The sequence below is a fragment of the Salvelinus fontinalis genome, chromosome 1 (assembly GCF_029448725.1).
Source record: "Salvelinus fontinalis isolate EN_2023a chromosome 1, ASM2944872v1, whole genome shotgun sequence".
NCBI lineage: Eukaryota > Metazoa > Chordata > Actinopteri > Salmoniformes > Salmonidae > Salvelinus > Salvelinus fontinalis.
This window is the reverse complement of record NC_074665.1, coordinates 59,049,869-59,055,903: the sequence shown is the minus strand read 5'-3', so window position 1 is coordinate 59,055,903 and position 6,035 is coordinate 59,049,869.

Genomic DNA, 6,035 nt, shown 5'->3' with positions numbered 1-6,035 from the left:
CAGGTGTCCCTGGTGTTGAATTTCCACCACAGTATGATATTTTAAGAGCAGTAGATGGTAGCTGGAGGGTTCTTTCCATCCTAAAAACAAGTAAGACCTTCATGCCACCCCCACAGTTAGAGAGACAGAGATACAGGGGAGAGACCCTGATAGTACCCACATAAAGGGGCATACCTGGTTATGAAGGACTCAAGGCAGCTTCGCTAAGGCAAAGCAGCAATATTATCAAGCACATACAGGATGGGTAGATAGCTGTGTAGGTTGTATACTAAGAGCAGTGAACACTATGTCTGATGCAGAGATATGGGAAGCTGGACCCACACACGTGCCAGAGGAACAGCAGACTCAAGTGGATGATGTCACTTCATGAGGTCATTACTCAGCGATGGTACAGTAACACCGGAATGTATCACATTACCTTGTAAGGAACTCATGAAACGTGTTCAAAGCTTTGTTTCTGAGAACTTTCCATAGGACCTACCTGATGATCAAAAGCAGAGCTTACAGTGGCTTGCGAAAGTATTCACCCCCTTGGCATATTTCCTATTCTGTTGCCTTACAACCTTTTTTAAAATATCATTTGATTTACACAACATGCCTACCACTTTGAATATGCTAAATATTTTTATTTTGAAACAAACAAGAAACAAGACAAAAAAAACTGAAAACTTGAGCGTGCATAACTGTTATCCCCCAAAGTCAATACTTTGTAGAGCCACCTTTTGCAGCAATTATAACTGCAAGTATCTTGGGGTATGTCTCTATAAGCTTGGCACATCTAGCCACTGGGATTTTTGCCCATTCTTCAAGGCAAAACTCCCCCAGCTCCTTGATGTTGGTTGGGTTCCGCTGGTGTAAAGCAATCTTTAAGTCATTCTATAGATTCTCAATTGGTTTGAGGTCTGGGCTTTGACTAGGCCTTTCCAAGACATTTAAATGTTTCCCCTTTTAAACCACTTGAGTGTTGCTTTAGCAGTATGCTTAGGGTCATTGTCCTGCTGGAAGGTGGACCTCCGTCCCAGTCTCAAATCTCTGGAAAACTGAAACAGGTTTCCCTCAAGAATTTCCCTGTATTTAGCGACATCCAGCATTCCTTTAATTCTGACCAGTTTCCCAGTCCCTGCCGATGAGAAACATCCCCACAGCATGATGCTTCCACCACCATGCTTCACTGTGGGGATGACGTTCTCGGTGAGGAGAGGTGTTTGGTTTGCACCAGACATAGTGTTTTCCTTGATGGCCAAAAAACTCAATTTTAGTCTCATCTGACCAGAGTACCTTCTTCCATATGTTTGGGGAGTCTCCAACGTGCCTTTTGGTGAACAACAAACATGTTTGCTTATTTTTTCTTTAAGCAATGGCTTTTTTTCTGGCCACTTCCGTTAAGCCCAGCTCTGTGGAGTGTACGGCTTAAAGTGGTCCTATGGACAGATACTCCAATCTCCGCTGTGGAGCTTTGCAGCTCCTTCAGGGTTATCTTTGGTCTCTTTTTTGCCTCTCTGATTAATGCCCTCCTTGCCTGGTCCGTGAGTTTTGGTGGGTGGCCCTCTCTTAGCAGGTTTGTTGTAGTGCCTTTCTATTTTTTTTTAAATAATGGATTTAAATGGTCCACCGTGGGATGTTCAAAGTTTTGGATATTGTTTTATAACCCAACCCTGATCTGTACATCTCCAGAACTTTGTCCCTGACCCGTTTGGAGAGCTCTTTGGTCTTCATGGTGCCGCTTGCTTGGTGGTGCCCCTTGCTCAGTGGTGTTGCAGACTCTGGGCCTTTCAGAACAGGTGTATAGATATTGAGATCATGTGACAGATCATGTGACACTTAGACTGCAGACAGAGGGACTTTATTTAACTAATTATGTGACTTCTGAAGGTAATTGGTTGCCCCAGATCTTATTTAGAGGCTTCATAGCAAAGGGGGTGAATACATATGCATGCACCACTTTTCCATTTTTTATTTTGTTGCATTATTTTGAAAAAAGGTTTTTTTTTCATTTCACTTCACCAATTTGGACTATTTTGTGTATGTCCATTACATGAAATCCAATTAAAAATCAATTTAAATTGCAGGTTGTAATGCAACAAAATAGGAAAAACGCCAAGGTGGATGAATACTTTTGCAAGGCACTGTATGGTTTTATACTGAACGGTAAGAGACAGAGGAGTGAAACACTGATTTCACACATACCTTCATTAGCAAGGTCTGGTCTTCTTCAACTGGGCACACTTGAACTAGAACAAACTGCTCTAGAGTTACTATGGAAACAAACAAAAAAACAATGAGGTTGAACAAACAGTGCTATTACCCAGCCAGGCAGTGGGTCACAAATGTTCAGACTCAATGCAGTGACAGTCACACTGAATCACATTTAATGGAAACTTCATGAAATAATGGGTTCTCTTTTACAGTTCGTAGCTTTGCCTTATTGTAATACAAAACAGGATACCATATGCACATGTGATTAATTATAGTCATTAGATAGAGTAATCAACAAGTATGAATTGATTGACTAAATAAATCCTAACAATAAACACTTTAAAGAAAGTATCTGAATATGAATCTTGTGTAAATGACATAGAACTTAAATATTGTGATATGCATTCCTGAATCACTGTTAAGAATCACAGATCCTCAACTTCTAAGAAGTATGAGGCAGTTGGCCAATTGTGGTGGCGACACCTACAACCACACTCACTATAGTAGAGGATCTCATCACATTTGGTCATAGTGATACTAGGCATAACCACTAACACACTCACACTGGGTTATGTGCTACTGCACCATATTCTGTAAAAAAGACAAAACTACTATGCAACTACAGTGCAATTGAGGGAACTTTTTTTCCAATGCTCTTTAAACTCTGTTTGGCAAAGGCATTAAATTGCTAAGGCATAAATATTTCATATTTCAACAAACCCTTTCACACTGATGGTGCCTCAATGTATCAGTCAGCCCCCCCCCCCCTCAGAGACTTTTGTGTACTTTATTGCCTTAGGGCTGGTTAAGGTTGTAAGACTGCCTGTGTGTTTGTCAGTGGTGTAAAGTATTTAAATCGTTTTTGGGGGGGTATCTGATCTTTACTTTACTATTTATATATTTTTGACAACTTTACTTTTACTTCACCACATTCCTAAAGAAAATATTGTACTTTTTACTTCATACAGTTTCCCTGACAACCAAAAGTACTTGTTACATTTTGAAGGCTTAGCAGGACAGGACAATTGTCAAATTCACACACTTATCAAAGAACATGTAGTCATCCATACTGCCTTTGGTCTGGTGAACTCACTAAACAAAAACTTCCTCTTTTGTAAATCATTTCTGAGTGTTGGCGTGTGTCCCTGGCTGTCTGCTTTGCTTAATAGAAGGAATTTTAAATTATTTATACTTTTACTTTTACTTTTGATATTTTAGCAATTACATTTACTTTAGAAACTTAAGTATATTTAAAACCAAATACTTTTAGACTTTTACTTAAGTCGTATTTTAATGGCTGACTGCAACACTATACAAGTCAGCTACTACAGGGAGGGAAATCACTTAACGAAGAGCTGCTGTTAGTTTCAGAAGGAATAAGTTAGTCCTAAATATTTCAAAATCTAAAAGCATTGGATTTGGGACAAATCATTCACTAAACCAGAGACCTCAACTAAATATTGTATTAAATCATGTGGAAGTTGAGGTGACTAAAATTGTTTGGAGTAACCCTGGATTGTAAACTGTCATGGTCAAAACATGTACAACAGTAGCTAACATGGGGAGAAGTCTGTCCATAATAAAGTGCTACTCTGCCTTTTTAACAACACTATCATCAAGGCAGGCCCTACAGGCTCTAGTTTTGTCACACCTGGACTACTGTTCAGTCGTGGTCACGTGCCACAAAGAGGGAAATTTACAATTGGCTCAGAACAGGGCAGCACGGCTGGTCCTTAAAGGTACACGGAGAGCTAATGTTAATAATATGCATGTACATCTCTCATGACTCCAAGTGGAAGAGAGACTGACTTCATCATTACCTGTTTTTGTAAGAAGTGTTGACAGGCTGAATGCACCGAGGTGTCTGTTTAAACTACTAGCACACAGCTCGTACACCCATACATACCCCACAAGACAAGCCACCAGAGGTCTCTTCACAATCCCCAAGTCAAGAACAGACTATGCGAGGCGCACAGTACTACATAGAGCCATGGCCACATGGAACTCTATTCCACATCAGGGTAACTGATGCAAGCAGTAGAATCAGATATATTTTTTTAAACAGATACAAATACACCTTATGGAACAGTGGGGACAGGCAGACACGCATACACATGATAAGACACGCACTCTACACACATGTACACATCAATTTTGTAATGAAGATATGTGATAGTGGAGTAGTGGCATGAGGGAACACACTAAACGTATTGGGCATACTGTTATGAAATGTAATATTGTGTAATATTTTTAATTGTACATAACTGCCTTAATGTTGCTGGACCCCTGGAAGAGTAGCTGTTGCCTTGGCAGCAGCTAATGGGGATCCTTAATAAATATAAATACAAATACTTGAATAACTTCCCATTAGGGTATCTATACTTTTACTCAAGTATGACAAATTCATTCATTCACCATGAGGTCAAAGGAATTGTCCGTAGAGCTACGAGGCAGAATTGTGTCAAGGCACAGATCTGGGGAAGGGAACCAAAATATTTCTGCAGCATTGAAGGTCCCCAAGAACACAGTGGACTCTATCATTCTTAAATGGAAGAAGTTTGGAACCACCAAGACTCTTCCTAGAGCTGGCCACCCGGCCAAACGGAGCAATCCGGGGAGAAGGGTCTTAGTCAGGGAGGTGACCAAGACCCCGATGGTTGCTCTGCCAGAACTCCAGAGTTCGTCTGTGGAGATGGGAGAATCTTCGAGAAGGACAACCAGCTCTGCAGCACACCAACAATCAGGCCTTTATGTTAGAGTGACCAGACGGAAGCCACTCCTCAGTAAATGGTGCATGACATCCTGCTTGGAGTTTGCCAAAAGGCACCTAAAGACTCTCAAGCGTCACATCTGGAGGAAACCTGGCACCATCCCTACGGTGAAGCATGGTGGTGGCAGCATCATGCTGTGAGGACTAGGAGACTAGTCAGCATCTAGGCAAAGATGAATGGAGCAAAGTACAGAGAGATCCTTGATGAAGACCTACTCCAGAATGCTCAGGACCTCAGACTGGGGCGAAGGTTCACCTTCCAACAGGACAACGACCCTGAGCACACAGCCAAGACAACGCAGGAGTGGCTTCAGAACAAGTCTCTGAATGTCCTTGAATGGCCCAGCCAGAGCCCGGACATCTCTGGAGAGACCTGAAAATAGCTTTGCAGCAACGCTCCACATCCAACCTGACAAAATGTGGAAAACGTCAACCGGTCTGAGTACTTTTCGAAGGCACTGTGACATGATTATGATGCTCATCATTCCATTCAATGTAATAATGTGATATAGAGTTTGGTAAATGATCCAAGTCCTGTAATAACATCTGGTATGTAGACTTATGTAGCATGTTGTAACATATAAGGTTCTGATGAGTAGTTGAATGATGTGTTAAAGTAACTGTCCAGTGAAAGATCACTTTTAAACGTTTATATTCTGTTAACTTATACCCAAATATATGTTGTTGACTCGTCCTATACTCGTATTTGTGGCCAAAGCATAGATTAGGCCCATGGTCTTGTGAATGTTGACCTGATTAAAGACACAAAAACCCCACCTCAAACTTGCATTTAAAAAAATGCTATTTCCTCATAGAACATGATGTCATGTTGGCTCATTGGCTGAGCTGGCTAATTAGCGGTCGATTTGCATGAGTATATTTAATGACTGGTGACTATTTAATGACCCACACCATTCTGTAGTTTGAGTACGCCCACACCATTCAAATAAAAACATTTTTTTTTTGTAACATACATAATTAAACATTTTGGAATGAAAACTATTTAACTTGTATTGTAATTCATTATAGTTCATACAGTTGAAGTCAGAAGTTTACATACACCTTAGCC